Below are 17,812 nucleotides of genomic sequence, written 5' to 3' on the forward strand. Positions count from 1 at the left end.
CGAGAGTATAACAGTTGGTGACGGCCTACAGCGGGGCATGCCGATAGCGGCGCGAACAACTTTGTGTGTACTAAAATGACAAAACTTCGTAAAACAAGACTTTACAATGTCGGGACAGTTGGTGATGAAAACATCGAGCAAAGAGCCAGTAAAATATGTAGGAGACGTTACACACTGCACGAGGGAGTTATCCGATAAAAACTCTAAAAGGCAACGTTTGGCTGGGTGCGTGTCACACTTCAAAAAACAGCAGTTTAAGTCGCCACTAATAAACAACTTGAGGTGAGGGTAATTGACAGTCACGTGCTGAAGCTGCGCCTGAAGGTCCGTGAAGTCGGCAGTCAGGTCGGCGACGGTGTGACGGGGCGGGCGGTATACCGTGCACAGGACGAACTGGCGTCTGCTGTCCGGTTTGATGAGTGTCCAGAGCGTCTCCAGTTTACTCCCGGGACAGGAGGCGTCTGCTGGCATCTTGATAGGCGATACCGAGACGCCGTCTCTGGTCGCCAGCGCCACACCGCCGTAACCCCTGCCGTCGGACCGGTCTGCGCGGAGAAGCTGGTATCCCGGCAGCACCACGAGTCGGTTCGGTTCGGCGTCGTCGGCCTCAGCCACGTCTCAGTGAGGCACATCAGGTCGTAGTTGTGTCCATGGAGCAGGGTGGAGAGCTCCAGAAGCTTGGGCTTGACGCTCTGTACGTTCAGCGTCCCGATGACCAGGGACACGCTGTCGGCAGGCCGCTGGTGTCGCTCCCGGTGCTTTGCGCCTTTGCTCCCCCGTTTCCTTGCGCTGGGCGCGCGCCTGCCGCGCCTCGTACGGCGCCGCGGCTGCGGGTCGCCGTCAGCTGTTGGTCCGGTGGGCGGCGGCGGCACCAGCCGACCGTGCTCGGGTCGGGTCAGCTGGCCGCGGGCCGGCTCAAGGTCACCAGGTGCGGTGACCACACGCCGGGAGGGCGGAGGGCGCTCGGCCGGTACAGCGGTCTGCACCAGGGATTGCACCACGGCAGGCAGCACGACAAGCCGCAGTAAGTCTCGATGTTTGGGTAATAGTCGCATCGTGTGACTCACACACTCAACACTCACACGGCACACACACGCGTGATCCCAACCCCACCAGGCACAGGGGCGGCGCGGAAGGACGGAGCACCGGCACCGCACCCGACCTCGAGTGCGGCGCACAGGCAACTGATCGTATCGTAAATTGCAAGAACGGGAGCAAACGGACGAGATCGTTGATCTAGAGACTTTTCTAAAAAAGTTGAACACTTCCCTAGATCTGGTATACGGGGCAAGATGGGGAAACATCGTGAGACATCGGCAAACGGCTTGGACAAAGCCAGTTGAGAGGAGCGATGATGAAGGAGGGATCGGCACAATAAGCTATTGTAAAAATAATGTTCAGAATATAGGTAGTTGATGTGGTAAAAGATCCCGTGCAACTGAATGAATGATAAAATTAGAAAACCTTTTAAATTTATTAGCGTGTTAAAAGTACGCGAGCATTAGAAAATATATCAACAAAGCCAGCGAAAAGCATTCACAGCTGTGATAACGACAATCTATTGACTTTTGAAGCGAAAATGTGTGCAGTTGATATAACTCATAGTGGTTTTGCTGTGAATACCTTCGGGAAGCGGTAACCGATAAATTGCAAGTTCCGATGATTTCCTATCATTTTTTTTTATGGCAATCCTGGATAAAACATTTAACAAGTTGAGGCAGGCTGCAATACGACTGAATTTGTCGACACAGGTTCAGCGATTTAGGTATACGAGTACCTACAAGTACCTATACGGAGGAGGCATTCAGCTTACAGCAGTGCCACAGCTCATGTCACCATCGTCATGTGACTACGCCATCTCGTCAGGCGATGCTAGAACTGTATAAAGGCAATTATAATATCAACTGAACAGACCAAGAGCACTTATGAGTTTAGCAAGGAAACTGACGCCGTATGCTCAATGAAGACAAGCAAGTGTATTCGAGCACAGTTCACAGCAGATGGTGGCAACTGTCGACGTTTGTCTGACAGCTCTGCAATGTGGCGTGGCATCACAGTGCAGCGGTCTTCCAGAGGAGAGCTTGGCCTAAGGGTTTGAGATCCCAGGCCTATCTACCTGAATCTACGATGCAACTCTTGGTAGCTGGCGCGCAACCGGATGGCTTCTTTATCTGTCCCCGAGATTCTGAGTTGCGGAGCGGTGCTACGAAAAGAGGGAGATCAGAAGTGCAGGTCGCACCTGTTCTGACTTAGCGAGGATCATTCGCTCAAGAGTCGCATGCGATGTGCATAACAAGGCCAGACAGCCCAATGACAATCACATGCTTCGCATGTGGTAGTCCCAATCACATGGCGCGATCCAGATGGCCTTGATCCAGAAGACACTGTGATTTGTTTGAGCCTCGAATGAGGCCCTCAGTGACGATCCGACGGCGGAAGCTGCGTGTCTTGAACGAGGAGTAGTCGGCCGCTTGAGGTCATAAGTGAGCGACGACGCCGGTGGCCACGATGGTCGGAAACTCTGCCTTTAGTTTCACAAGAGCAAGTGCTGCTACGGCATGTATCGGTCGCTGTCAGATGATGTAAATAAACGTTTGTTATTTGCGCCGCATTTGCGGTGGCATGAAATTATTTGTAGGATACTTATTTCCAGGCGCTGATGGTAGGTAAAAAAATAAATTGCACTAGACCTACGGTAAATCTGCCGAAAAGTTAAGTTATTCATCGCCACTTAGCGCTCGCCTTATACATCTAGGTATGCATATAATTATAGCTATGTAGCTTTTATCCGCAAAAATGCACCACCTTTCGTGCCTTGCTGCTTGTCTTCTCACTTTGAATATCAAGAAACTTCCCAAAAATGGCTTCCTGCTCTATGCACTGCCTAAAAATGCTTATTAGTGTCATTTAACATCTGCACAAACCTTCAAGAACGTTCAAAAAGTTGAACACTGTTCAACTTTTTGGCGACCTCACCAACCAACCAACATGGGGAGCAAACTTTCAAAACCCTACAAATGCCTCCACCCGAAAACACGTGTCAAATACCCGGTTCCCACCACCACCGGCAGAGATCGTAAAAACACATGCTGTGATTTTGCCGATCTTGCCGGTTTTCTCCCGTTATTTTACTTTACGATGTTGAACGGTCGTAGTGGGAACGCGGCTTAAGAGACTTCTAGTTACTGCTAACATGAAGTGAATAGGCTGAGGTTTATGGTGGGAGTAGCAGGTTTGTGACGCCCCAGTGAAATAAATGCCGCCGTTCAACACCGATAGGAGCCCGAAATGAATGAATACAGGCAATCAACGCTGGTAGGTGTCCCAGCGAAATGAATGCATCTATTACCACCCAGAGGTGCCCCCATTTCAAATTAATACGACGGCGACGCCTCCACACCGATAGAGGCCCATCCCAGGGGAACGGAATAAATGCCGCCCCCTCATTGCCGGGCGCCCCAGGAGAATGAATGTTACACATCAACACCAATATGCCTCCCAGTGAAATGAATTATGAATGTCGCCTTTCGACGCCGGTAGGCGCCCCAGACACCAGTGGATTTGCTGCCGCCTTAAAACACCTAGGCACCTCAGTGAAGCAAATGCCAGCCTATACCACGAATGAATAAATACCACCCGTCAACGCCGATAGGCGCCTCAGTGAAATTAATGCCGCCCCAATCTCCGATAGGCGCCCCAGGTGATACATGTCGCCCATCAATACCAACGGGCCAATTGTCGCCCACCAATTGAAATGAATACCGCCCTTCAACACTGGCAGACGCCCCAGTGGAATGAATGCCGCCCCACAATGCCGATGGCCGTCCCTGCACTGGAAAATCAGTTTCGCCCCTATACAGGCGCCCATAGAAGTTTGCAGAGTGCTATTCCTGGTCATAATCATCTCCCTAGTAAAAAAACGCAAAATACGCCCTAGCACTAGGGGTGTAACCGCCCATACGGACAGTGCAATTTTACAGGCCCCAATCTCGGACCTCCCTTAACATTCATATGTTATACCTAAACGGCAAACCGCCCCCGATAAATGTTACACAAACTTATTTCCTCTCGCATATCGGCCATCAGGCGCCCCTTTTTGTCGCATGGAGCCTGCAACGCTATAAGCCCTCATATGTTCGTGTTGGCGTTCGGAGGCTATCGCCTTCAAAGACGTCTCCATAAATGTTTCTTTTTCGTCCCACACACAGGCGCCCCTCTTTCGCATGCAGGCGCCCCTCTTCCGCATGGCGCGCTTCTCGAGTGGCTGCGCCCTCCTAGCCTTTATCGCCTGGCAAGATTATATTCGACAGGGTCGGCAGCATCTACCTTTGTTTCAGATAAGGATGCCCTCCACTCTTCAGCATATCAAAAGATACTTTTCCCACGTCATTGCCACCTCTTCGTGTCACAAGTGCCTTTATCAGTTGCGGTATCGCACTGCTCAGCTTTATGGCTGCCGCACCTCTTAACTTCCTGCCTCCTCTACAGATTTTCGAGGCGCCCCTTTCCATAACTTTAGGGTGCAGCTGCCCCCCTTGCCCCCCTGCTTCCGCCGCCACTGATGGCTACCAGATTACCATATAAGGTGAAAACATTCGGGTGACCTCCCGAACCAAAATCATCAAATTTGAAAGAGCTAATGGAATTTCATACAAAAAAACAACGGTGGCGTTTCTGTCTGGATTGGCCCACGGTACTGTTACTGAGCTAAAGGAAGGCTGCAAGACTAAAAGCCTAAATGTAATAATCAACTGACGTCTGTGAGGTTCACATTTCGATATCACCGAGCTCAGCTGATGTAAGTTGTCACAATAGATATTCGAAATCGAAACGGCTGAGAAAATCGCCTATTCTTTATTCGGATGTAGGTATTTTTGGCTATACACCGAGCTCAGGCATTTGCTGGCGGCTTGCAGAGGAAAGTTTATACGTTCTTTCTACTTCTATGGGCTTTCGATTATCGAACGCCGTCGCCGAATACCAACTTTTGCTTTCAAGTTCAGTTGTTATTTAATCCGAGTTTCAGGACCGAAGCGAATGTTTTTTTTAGCAATCAACGAGGGAAGCGTGATCAAATTTTGGGAGCCCATGACAGCCCAAGTGACCGCGCCTTTGCCTGTCTTTCGTGTATTTTTATCGACCCTGGTCTATGACTCCACTCCACCGGGTCGCTATAAGTCGAGGCACGACCCTCCCACCCGGCCCATCGGCATCATATTCCATATAGGTATGCTCGGCGTACGCGGGTGCCGCTCCTTGGGTCGGGCCGACTGCGTGTGAAAAACGGGGCGGACCCTCTGCGCGGGCCACGGGCCGGCCGGCGCCGCCAGTCAGCTGGGTATTGAGCCGGCGCGGCGACCGCGCAGAGGCTTTCTTCGGCGGCCGGCAGCTGGCGCGCCAGTCGGTTGCGAGCGCTCGGTCGCGGAGGAGCGCCCGTGCTCCCGATCTGCGAGAAACGTGCGCGGAAGTGATATGTGATGATCTGAGCTTGCGAACTGTTGTGTGTGGACGATCTGTGGACCTTTCGCTCGTGAGGATATACTCCGGAAGACGCCTGACAGCCCAGCAGTGACCTGTTTTCGCCGGACGCCCATTCTGGTGAGTGACTGGCCGGTGACTTTCACTACGGTCGATGCCGCCGGCTTGGGATGGCCGATTTTGAGCCTTACTGACTTCTGACCGCCTTTGTTGGTGCGGCCACGCCGCTGTGGCGTCCGCGTTGCGGGCCTATTTTCGGAGGAGGTGATGGCGGCTGCGTGAGAAATTCGGGAGAACAGCACTGCAGCAGACGAGTTGTGCTTTGGCCACAGACAGGCCGGGCGCGGCTGCTGGGCAAGCGTCGGACGCTCGCCCTCGTGGCCTTGGCTGTCGCCGGCGGCCGTTCCGAACTCTACCCCGCCGTGGCGCCCGCTCCGTGGGGTGGGTAATTGACACGAAGAACGCCCGGGCGCCCTCCTTGGGCCGGCCAGTGCCCAACTATGGCGTGCGACGTGCGTGATTCTAGGTCATGACCTGTGAGGCCCGTGACTCATGTGCGTTCAAACTGAGACGTTACCTGTATCAACATGCCATTGAATATGGATGAAGGGGTTATGAATGGCTTTGTTATTACTCGAATTGAAACTGACCTTTTTATAAACTTACGGCTCAGTGAGAAGGCTCCCTGCGCTCCCTGCAGGTTAGAACTTTCTTAGCCACATCCCCGCCCCTCCCCCATTTCCCCTCCCCCGCTGCAACATGAGCCCGGCCCAGTCAGCGTCCGCCGTCCGACCGTCGGCTTCAGTGATGCCCATAGCCGGTAGAGGTGCAAACTTCCAACCACAGACCATCACCAATCACAAGCATAACTACCATGGGCGTGTCACATCACACATGACCTTTATCGACCGTTGTTTCACCTGGGTCAAATATATGAAGGCTAAGTAGCTCGTCAGCCACGAGATGGGTCGGCCGGTTAGGTTGGTTTGGTTATGGATAACTCTATACAGCCAAGGCCAGGAAGCCATACAATGTTCTCCAGCTCATGGCATACCTCTCCGCTATACGGCCTCGTCGCCGAACTGTAGTTAACAACCCACGACGTGAATGTTTCACTCCTAATCCTCTTGAATACCTACTTGCCGCGACCCCGACCAACCAATCTTACTAGATAGGGACACAACCCTGACTCAACCTGACCTGTTATGGTCCCTGTCCGTTCCGTGGGTGACCCAATGTGACTCGATAGGGTTCCTCTCGGCCCCTGACTGACTCGAGTCAGTACCCTGCCGACTGCCGATTGCCAACTGCCTGGTGCCGGTGTGTGCTCCACTGCCGGCCGGCACCGTATTTAAACCGCTCGATGATCGATTGAATCCGTGCTCGAACGCTGCTCCAGAATTCGGTCAGAGTGGTCGAAGGTGCTGCCATTTGGGTCAGTGACCTCTGGCCGTCTTTCCGCCCGACTACGGTCACGTCCATCGCACCAGCAGGGTCTTATTTTTGGTCGGAGGCCTGCTTCCTGTAATTATCATCTGTGTTCTCTGCCTTAGGCATTAGGTTGGTAAATCCAATTGGGGATGTCATACCGTGCCATTGTTGGGAACCGATCAACAAAACCTTAAAGGGACCCTCCCACCTTCAAAAAAGTTAATGAATTGGCATGAAAATGATGTCGCTCGGTTCAGAAAGAGCAAAAACGAATATCTACCAAATTTCATCGAAAAATATTCACCGGTTTTCAAGATATTAGACTTTTACTTTTGTTTACTTTTTGGGATCTCCGCTGTTCCTAGCGACTTTATTTGAAAGTGCGGCATTTGTTGCGCGCAAAGCAGCATATACCACCGCGTGCTACCAAACGTTTTAGTAAAAGATTTAAAATCGTTAGGTCTCCGCTGACGTCACAAATTCTAAGGGGGCATACCAATGCATTAGCCCCTTAGAATCCGAAAACTGCAAGTTTAAAATTCGATATCTCCGGATTAAAGCATTTTTCGATGTTGTGAGTGCCCAAACCGGTATTTTCAGGCCATGGCCACCAATTTGGCTATCTCAACTCAAATCTAATGTTAAGGTGGGAGGGTCCCTTTAACTGTGAAAAGCCCCCACGGACATTTCAGCCGAAAGTAGTTTCATAGCGACTGCACTGAAAAAAATTTTTTACTCAGGCCAGGCATTACTCAGTAATAACTCATGAAGAAACTCAGTGAATACGATAGTGGTGCTCACTTATTGGCTGATCTAACTCACATCACCAGGGTGACTTCGTTATGCGTGAGTTTTGAGTGCTTAGTTTCGTGAATTCGAACTGAGTCGGAAATGAGTTTTGCTTGGGCAAATCTAGTTTCCTGCGCAATGCATGAGTTCTCGCGAATTCACGTGCAGTTGTGCGTGAGGTACCCCCGGCTTGAAGATGTGCGCATGCGCGGCAGGGTGAGTTTCCTGCGTGATGCGTGAGTTCGCGTGATGAGTATTATAGCCGTTGCGTTCGAAAACCGCGGCGCGCGCTTCAGTCCGTTGTGGCGCGGTGACTCGCGTAGTTCACGTTGAATTGTTTAGGCTATTGTGAAATAGTGCAGGAGAGTGCAGGAGCGGGGAAGGCGTGCAGCGAAGGATGGATGGGTAAGTTATCTGTGAAGAGCTCGGTGATTGTCGATGAAGCTTTTATCAATTGCATGCGCCGCGGAGAACAGGGAGGTGAACGGATGGACCATCAGACATTCCCCGCCGGCGTCAGGAGGTCGGTGCCAACCGTGAACGGCGGAGCAGATCGATCGAGAAACTTAGGGATACCTACCCGGCATAGTTCGAGAAAGAAGAGGTGAGTTATGTTATATTTAAATTTAAGAAAACATGTTTGTGGGATAATGTTTTCCTTATCCTAAAAGAACGTTCATTTGACCCTTTTTACTCAGGGGCGTCGACACCGGTCCGACTTTTCCGACTAGTCGGACCACTTTTTCGACTAGGCGGTGCCCTGCTGTGGCTCGCGGGGGCCCCTGCTGCAGACCGCGGGGGCCCCACTGCGGCTCGGGGGGCCCTGCTAGAGACCGCGGGGGCCCTGCTGCGCCTCTGGGGCCCTGCTAGACACCGCAGGGCCCTGCTGCGGCCCGCGGGGTCCCCTTCTGCGGCCGCGGGGGGCCCCTGTTCAAGGGCTCTCGGGGGGCCCTGCTGCGGCCACGGGGGCCCCTGCCAGGGGCCCCTGCTGCGGCCACGGGGGCCCCTGGGGGCCCCCACCGGTGGGGGCCCCTGGGGGCCCCCACCGGTGGGGGCCCCCCGAGAAAAAGTCTGACCAGTTTTCCTTACGCGTCGACGCCCCTGTTTTTACTTCTTTAAACAAGAACTCCGTCACGACCCGATGTTTTTTTTTTTGGGGGGGGGGGCGAAGGTTGTTTGAAGTCGATTCTTTCCATGCAGCACCCATAGGCACAATGTTAAAAATGTAAAATATTGGGGGACACGTCCCCCGTACCCTCCCCCCCCCCGGTGGTGGAGCCCATGGTCTTAATTCCGCTCGCTGAACCGTTTAAGATTCTTTTGTCTCGTTTGTGATTATTATTTTTCCGACTGTTATTATTTTTTCCGACTGTTTTTTTTTAATGCTACACACATATTTTCGTACACTATTCTATTTCAGCGAGCATTTTCAACCTTCCTTACATATTAGATTATTAGATACCGCGGCGAGACGCGTTTGGACGTGACATAATTATTCCCATTACTGTTAAGTATAACACATTTTATGTGATTGTTTCAAGCTGATTTTAATATTGGACGCCCATGGAAGTGTTTTGCGAGACTAAAACCCGTCTGTTAAGGTGACCATCCCACCTTGACCCACGCTGTGCTGGGTGGCGTTTTACGCCCTCCACCCCCCCCCCGCCCCCTCAGGTTTTTCGCGAATATCTAAGAACGGCGGCGCGCAGCGCCACCATTTTCGGCACACCTGCTCATACATTTTTTTTTCTGCATATGAAGAAATTTTAGACCCAGGTCGTTCAAGGTCAGGTCACGTCAAATGACTTAACATCAGAAAAATTTCAATGGTCGCTGACGATCGCACCGTTCCCAACGTGCCATGGAAACCGTTTGATATTTTTGTCATTTTCGCTCAGGGAATTCACCGCTCGATCTCACACCAGTTTGAGGTAAAATTTCAAAAAAAAATATCGAACGGATTTCATTTTATAGCGTTTTTGATACTGTCCCATGTCTCAAGTATCAACCTTACGGCATGTATAAAATATACTTGCTAGTGCAATAAAACACCTCATATGTGTTCAGCTTGACGGTTTGGATCGACTGATATGCAACATGACCTGGTCAGGTCAACCTGAGGTCAAGTTTTAAAAATGGCCTTTCAAGGTCTAATAATAGTTCATTCGTCCCGACGAGAGGAACACTATGCTAACGGCAAAATAAATGTCGTGACTCTTGAGTGGAAAGTATTACAGAAAACATTTTCGTAAAAACGGCTTTTTTAGAGTTTTTGCTCTCTGGAGGCTTAATTGTTGACCTGAGGTCAAATCTGAGATCAAATGCCAGCAAAAAAAAAAAACGTCGAAAGAGCTTTTGACTGCATTTTTCCGCGGACGGCTCTTTTGGTTCCGAGTTAAGCACCAGTTTTTCGAGAATATTGAAATAAGCAAAATTTGGCCTTTCCTGACCTCTGGTGACCTGGCACTTGACTTGACCTTATAAATTACCCAAGTATTTCCTGTATCTGTTTATGCTTTTTCGAATGCCGCTTACTGCGTGTCGCTACGTGGCCCAACAGCCGAGTTAGAAGAGGGGACGTGAAGACGACCCCCTCCCCCCCCCAGTACATCACGGTAAACTCAGAGCACCAGCACGGCGCGGTTTAACATTAATTTTGAGCTGAAGTAACTTGATAACTTTTGATAGTTCAATCAACTTGCATGCCCTATAACTTCCGTTTCTCTTACTGGCAAAAGAAAATCTGACTTTTTTATTGTGTTTTCAGGGAACGGCCCATTGAGCCTCCTCTGCATCTTGGCGGAGAAGGCGTCAGTGGTGGCGTACACGGGTAACGAAAATTTGGATCACCCCCATCATAACAAGTCCGAAGGAAACGAACGGTGCCGCCTCATCGTGGAGCGAACGGAAGTCTTGTGGGGATCCATGGTTTGGAAGGGAGTCTTTTGCTGTGGGCGACGGCGCACTTTGTGCTCAGTCAACAAACGGCGCACAAAGTGCGAAACACGCTGTGGTTTGTGTGTATCCATGTGCTCCACACACCATTCAGTGCTGAGCGCCAGCCACCTGTAGCCGCGAAGACTGAGGTCGAGAAGCTGGCAAAAGAGTGAAGCTGAACTGACGTGGAGTCGATCCCCCCCCCCCCGACGCAGTTTAGCGTGTGTCCAGTGTCAGAATTGAAATACAGCGCAATGCGACCGTTTCTACAAACATGTATTTCTTGTAAGGGCTGGGGCGAATAGTGCAAGACTAGACGTTGGTCGGGCATGGTATAATACAAATATTATGCTGGTTTTTAGCAATGATTCGTTATATATTGGCCAATCCCAATATATAGGTTAGCTGCCTGGTAGTGGCTGTTGCATCAGCATCATGCATGCATATTGCATAATGCTGATGCGGCAGCTGTTATCATGGGCGGCGAGCCTATACATTGGCTTGAGCCAATATAAAACGAATCAGATCAGCCGTTTCAGGCGGCGCCTGAGTAACACCCGAGTATCGTATGAGTTATCGATGTGAGTACGTCCTGAGTACAGCCCTAGTTTTCACTGAATAACCGATGAGTTCCAACTGAGTTATGGCCGTACTACCACCTGAGTTATACATTAGTACCAACTGAGTTACATGTGAGTTACTTCCTAGTTTTTCATGAGTAATGACTTACTAATACCTGAGTTTGGCCTGAGTTGTCTGAGTAGGACATGAGTTACGCATGAGTACTTACTGAGTTTTATCTGAGTTTTACCATCGGACAAAATGGCAACTCACTTTGTTACTCACAGGCTACTCACTTGCAATGAGTTTTGCCCGAGTTTTACCTGCGTTCCGCCCTGAGTTTTACCTGAGTACGCGGATTTAGAGTGAGTTTTACCATTGGACAAAATGGCAACTCAGTCATTACTCAGAAAAGTGAGTAAAATTTTTTTCAGTGTGGGTAAAAGCGCCGATAAGCGAATCAGTTCCAACTTCCATTAGTCGGCCACATACGAAAAATGGGACTGGCCGTATTAACCCAATCATGATTGAGGAGCCATGCTGTGTTTTGTCAGGCTGGTAACCTACTGTTGGGACCGGTAAAGGAGCACGCCTCTTTTAAAACTAAATATATATTCTCACAGATAAACGAAATATGATCGACAAACCAAGTGCGACTGTTTAAACCTGATTAAACGGATCTCTGAGTAAGACTTTAAATCCATTTAAAACTAGGAGTGACCGGTCGACCACCGTTATCTGACACTCCACGTCCGTGACCCTATCACCCGGGTCTGGCTGTGACAGGTCACAGTCGGAAATGGACCCATCTGTCACAGTCGGGACCGATCTGTCACCGTCAGGTCAAGGTGACACGGTCACCACGTCAGCCGTCCAGTTCTGTCACCAATGCTGAGGTTCATGCGCTCTTCTGTCGTTGGTTTATCTTTGCTTATTTTAGGGAACTGCTGATTGGCTAGTCTCGTTTGCTACAGTCAATGTGCTGGCCATAGTAAATTTTCCTGAGGTCATTTTGTCTGTGCATGCAAGTGCGTGTGCCTAAAGTTGCCATTTTGAAGCAATTACAAGCATAACACACTGGTGCGCGCCAGTGCCTATTTCTCCTCCTACAATAACGGGATTATCGGTGTCTGACACTCAGCCTCGTTGAGACGATGCTGATACTGAAGAAATTACAAATCACTTGCTTCTTTACGGGTCTCATGAACTCTAATGTGACCGGTGACGCTGACATAATGTTTGCCTTCCTCATAGGAAAAATGATCATTGCATGGCGTTTCGCTTGCATTTTCGGTAAAATGAATGGGAGTCATTACTAAGCCATTACGGTACGGGGACCCGCAGTTGCTACTGTACACGAACCCCAAGTCTAACCGTCTGTCCTGTCCAGTAACAACCGATAACATTGATATCGACTGTCGGTCCCTGTACAAGAGCAGCTGAGATTTTCTGTGCGTGACCTCTGACAGCTTATCGTTGTTCCCTGTGAGGGTGCTGGGACAATTTACTGAGGGTCACTGTACAGTAGCAACTGCGGGTCCCCGTACATGGATCAATGACGACATGTAACAGGCTACTTGAACGCTAAAAATGCACACCGCGTCCTCCCATGGCGTGACCAACAATGGCCATACTGTCACCCTCCCGTGACTGGATAGTAATCACACAGTCGCCATCTTGTGATAGGTCATCTCCGCCTAAAATCAGCGCTCAGTCGCTCAGACGCGGCCTTGGCTCACACACGCACGGGTTTTAGCACGGCGTGCCGGTGACCTGATGCAGCCCGGATGGTGGCTGAATGAGTTAGCCGGTAATCTGTGTGTAAAATGATCCGCTTTAGTTGCGTGACGTCACACCCTGTTGGGTTTTCAGGGCGAGGTGCTCGCGTGTGACTGAAGTTCCTGCTACCGAGTGTGCACGGGCGCGGGCACGGCCGGCGGAGTTTTCCGTCTGTACCGCCGTCCTTTGTTTTCAGTGCCGTTGGTGGTTGGAAACTGGGCCTGGGTTCTGTCAGTTGCAAACTGCGGCAGATTTGTATCAACTTGTCCAGCTTAGTTGGGCGTGTCAACATTGGAGGATCTGCCCGCTACAGCGAAGTTAGGACTTACGATAGGATTTTGTTGATAGCGTCGTGTGTGATGGTAACTGGGAATTCGTACAGTCGCAGACCAGAGATTCGATAAGTGGCCGATGTTTGTGAAGTCCGTTTTAACTCCGACGGATTTCTTTCTGAATCTGGCTACCCTCAATATTTACCAGGATCGGCAACCACATTCGGATGATCGGGCTATTTTCTTTTAATTATAGAACAATGCGTAAACGGTAAAGGTGACAATTTGAATAGTTGCCCTCTCACGGGTCTGGAAAGAGCTATTGGCCGTTGGTCGGGTATAAGGTGGATACTTGTAAAAGATCTTCCAAGAAATGTCAATGATCGTCTATGGCCGCCATCGAGCTAAACCGATGACTATAAAGTATAAAAACTATAAACTTTTTAACTTTAAAAATTTACTTCATGTTTTTTTGTTTCTTCTGCCTTTCTTGAGGATAAACCATGTACCGGCGCTGACAGTCTATTCGAAAGTACATTCAAGTGCAGGTGTCTTTTATGTCTGTTATTGCATCCAACGAATTTGGAGCTGCAATACAACTTCTGGAGGACTTGGCAAAGTAATGATGACAGGCCGCACTTTGTCCTCTTTGCAATGCCATCTTGGATTTTATGTTACGCTGCTTATGTAAACAGCCTGAATGTGTGCATTTGCGGTGTTTTTATGATTGGACAGCGACATTGAGTGGATGCGGATAAAAAGGAGCAGCGTTGTAGATGCAAAGATAAGCAATCTGTGAGCAAGATACGCTAGCAAAGGAGCCGAATATGATTGCGCATTCGCTGGTATTCGGTTGGAGTCACAGACGGGGACGGCATTTTTGTAGGTTCATCAAGTTGTGACTAGCCTGCTGACAAATATACTGGGGCTTCCAATCCGAGGGTAATACATTAAAGTTAGTCAAACGGAACCTTCAAAATGATATCTGAAGGCGCTCAAGTCGGAACAATCGATTCCTGGGCCTCGTTTCATAAAAGGAATTACTTACGGCGTTCCGTCAATTATGCCAGATTTGGCGTATTTGATGCCAATTCGGTTTCATAAAGCCGGAGACCGGAGTAATTCACGCCATCGAAAGTACGGAGCTTCATTTACGGCAAATGCTCGATTCCGGACCAATTGATGCCATTTGGGTTTCATAAAACGACGTAATTAACGCCGAATATTTTATCAAGCTCTTGATATCAGTGGTGTAAACTACGCACAAAAATGTTGCGTGATTTTGAATTAATGTGAAGATTCGAAGCTAATTTTTAATATATTTTATAATGTTGAGCCCGGTGAGGAAGAAAGAACAGCCAAAATGAGAAAAAGAAACTGCAAATCTTCTGTACCAGTCGCTTTTTTGTGGCCACTATCGGAATTTTGTTTATTCGCCGCGCCGCGCCACTTTCGTATTTAGGCACTTCTGCTTAGCTGGCTTTCTGCTGTTTTTAATATATTGTTTTAATAAAGGATGGTCATCAATATCAATTTTGTTTTTTTTCATACATAATTTTTAAGATTTAAATTCAACATAATTGTTTTATAAATTCTCGTAAAAAAAATAAGTGTTGACATGAAATTGTAATTTGTAGGACGCTTGATAAATTACGGTAACTACGCAAATGTGCTTAGTTACGGAGGTGTAAACAATTCCAGTTGTGGCTTTGTGAAACGGATTTATTTGCGCTCCGTAGTTTGAAAGGGTGTGAATTACGGAAAGGTGTAAGTTACGGCAGAGTTTTATGAAACGAGGCCCTGGCGCTTTTGGTTTAATAGGTATACAATATCCATACCTGGCATTCGTGAAGCTATGTGAGTTTTTCAAGTTTTAATGACTTTGTATTACATGTATGCAAACTGAATTATGAGATCTTTACAGAGATTTTAGTTAATTTGCATTACATTACACAATTTATGCACGCATAACGAACTTCGAGTTAACATCAGTTAAGATCATTTATAGTGCCTCGCGAATTGATGTCATTTATTCGAATGTAGGCTGATTTTCAAAGGAGACTATGCAGTTATTTTTTACAGAAGCTCCGGTTCATTTACCATTTTTAATTAGTTTTTTTTAATTACCTTGATACTGTTTTGTTTCCTGGCCACACTAACCCACCCACCAATTGCCTTACATTGACAATACAATACAATACGATACAATGCAATACGATTGACATTGACCACCGGTGGGTGATCTTGGAGAGTCGTTGCGTTTCTCCTGCGGTGATCTTCTAGCCGATCGTAGCTGGCATGACTCACTCCCCGTTTACATGAGTCATTCAGCCCTAAACGGAAATATCCGATTAGCCAGGGAACGGAAAAATGCGTTTCGGTGGCCCCGTTTACATGAGCCTTATCGGAAAAATCCGTTCCGGAACGGATAATTCCCTTTACGCCGGCAGCCCGAAAAATACGGATATTTTGCGCATTTTTACATGTCTGGCGCAGCTCCTATCAAGCATTATTTGTGCTTGTTTTAGGCTTAATTTACTTGATTCTTAAAAGTTTTGTATGTAGAATTGGAAATAATCATGGCACAAGCCATTATTTTACTTGTGTGCTGTAAAAGAAGTGTGATTAATTGTCAGAAAGCAAGTAAACAATTGAGGTTTTGGACAACATTGAAGAGCACATCTACATTGAAAGTCTTTTTGGTTTCAGAAAAAGGCTAAAACAGCTCATAATAGTCATAGCTCATCATGATGGACCTCCAGTAAGTTGACAAAATGAAAATGCATGAAAGGATGTGCAGGATGGTGCCACACTTCAGAAAACATTGGTATGAAAGTGGGTGGTGCGGGATTGTGTATACATTTTTAGTTGACAGATTTGAAGCACTTGAATATTCCAGCATTCTATTTTCATTTTTTGCTTTTAGCTGCTCAGTTCTTCAAAGACAGGGCCATGGGTCAGATCAGTACTAGGTGAATTGTGTAGTAGATGTGACCTGTGGGTGCATTGCTTGACTGTCGGGTGCGTGCAACACAGTATCCATCATTTCCATGTGTTTTAGTCATAACAGAAATTACATCTCCTCACCACCAAACTTTAAGACACTATCAGTGCATTTTTCAAAATGCATAGAATAATCCACTCTCAATCACACCAGGTAAGATGTGAAGATGAAGTCCGAGTGGTACCTATGTGGTTTGGTAGGTTGGTTGACCTTGTAGATTTGTAGGAAGTAGTTTGGTATAATAGGTTGTAGGCATGTAGGTGTGTTTGTAGGATGGTAGGTTGAAAGTTAGGTTGGTAGGTAAGGTTATGTATGATTCTACAAATTCCACAAAACTTGCCAGTTGCCTGCTTCCACCATCCGAGATTAACCAAACTTTCAGAGACCTTCCCACCACTGAAGAATCTACTTCTTTGGAACAATAAGGTGAACATTTAAATATAGGTGGGGGGGGAGGGGCAGATGCCAGTATCACTGAGTAAATTTGGCTTGTGTCTTGTGTACATTTTGGCATGCAGCCAAGTTACTGTCCCAACCAGCCAGCGTGCCCTGCCGTCTGGTGGCTGTTCGCTGAAGCATAAGTTATCTGAATCACTGCTAGGAAGTTTGAAGTACCTAGGTAGAGAAAATTGTTTGGGAGTATTTAGGTACTAAAGCAAAATAAATCAAGCACCATATCCAGTGTACCAAGCACTAAATGGCACTAGCATGCTGTTCCAAGTGGCTATAGGGAGCGACTGGCTGGGAAGGCTGTTGGTTGCCCTGGAATTGAACGCTGATTGTTGAATCTAAGAAATATGGAAATTACCCATAAACTAGAATGCTTCCCTTTTGAAGCATAGGACGTTCCTCTCAACACTTATGTAGGTACTTTATGAATCTGACACAATGGCGCGAAATCAGGGGCAAAAAGTGGATTTTTCATTGTCATTAGACCTACCATTCAAGATAAATATGTATTTTGATGTGTAAACTAAAAAATTTCATCTATAAAACATGCATATTCATGTCATTTTCTGCTAGATGCGCAAAAAATCCGTTTAGGCCTGACGTCCTAAACGGATATTTCCCATTAATTCATCGGATATTTCCGTTCCGCGTAATCGTCATTTTTGCGCGCCCAAACCAGTTTACATGAGTCGAAACTTGCGCACTTTTCGCTAAACGGAAATATCCGTTCTAAACGTCATTTTCGCTGACTCATGTAAACGGGGTAAGAGTTGTGTCCTGTTTATGAAACTGCGAGTGGCGGCCCCAGAACCACCGTTACCGAGCGGACGTAAACAATTCAGCCGTTTCCTCGGAGCTGAAACTTCGGTATGGAGGGAGGGAGGGGCGCAGCTGAGCGGCCGTCTGGACGGAAATTGTAACGGCAGGAGATCGAATGTCGCTCCAGAATCAGGGCGGAGAGCAATAACAGCATGGGGCCGTGATTTGGCTGATCTGGTCATGAGTGGCGCCCATGTCAGAGATTCTGGGGCGGGCCGGCCAAATATCGTCCACTGCCTTGTCCATGGCTGGTCTTGTGCCCTCTTTCCCTGCTTCAACTCGTCCGATCTTG

General features: G+C 48.2%; 1 protein-coding gene across 6 annotated transcripts in view; it reads left to right on the top strand.

Moving 5' to 3' along the window:
* Positions 1-5,388: 5,388 nt before the first annotated feature.
* The window catches only part of LOC122369233 (Ca(2+)/calmodulin-responsive adenylate cyclase-like), a 144,293-nt gene continuing 131,869 nt past the window's right edge, over positions 5,389-17,812 (top strand). For all 6 annotated transcript variants that reach the window (XM_043343808.1, XM_043343834.1, XM_043343817.1 and 3 more), the window contains exon 1: positions 5,389-5,598. The gene's annotated coding sequence lies outside the window, so the exon portion shown is untranslated. The remainder of the gene's footprint in view (positions 5,599-17,812) is intronic.

The sequence above is a fragment of the Amphibalanus amphitrite genome, unplaced genomic scaffold (assembly GCF_019059575.1).
Source record: "Amphibalanus amphitrite isolate SeventyFive unplaced genomic scaffold, NRLGWU_Aamphi_draft 000033F_arrow, whole genome shotgun sequence".
NCBI lineage: Eukaryota > Metazoa > Arthropoda > Thecostraca > Balanomorpha > Balanidae > Amphibalanus > Amphibalanus amphitrite.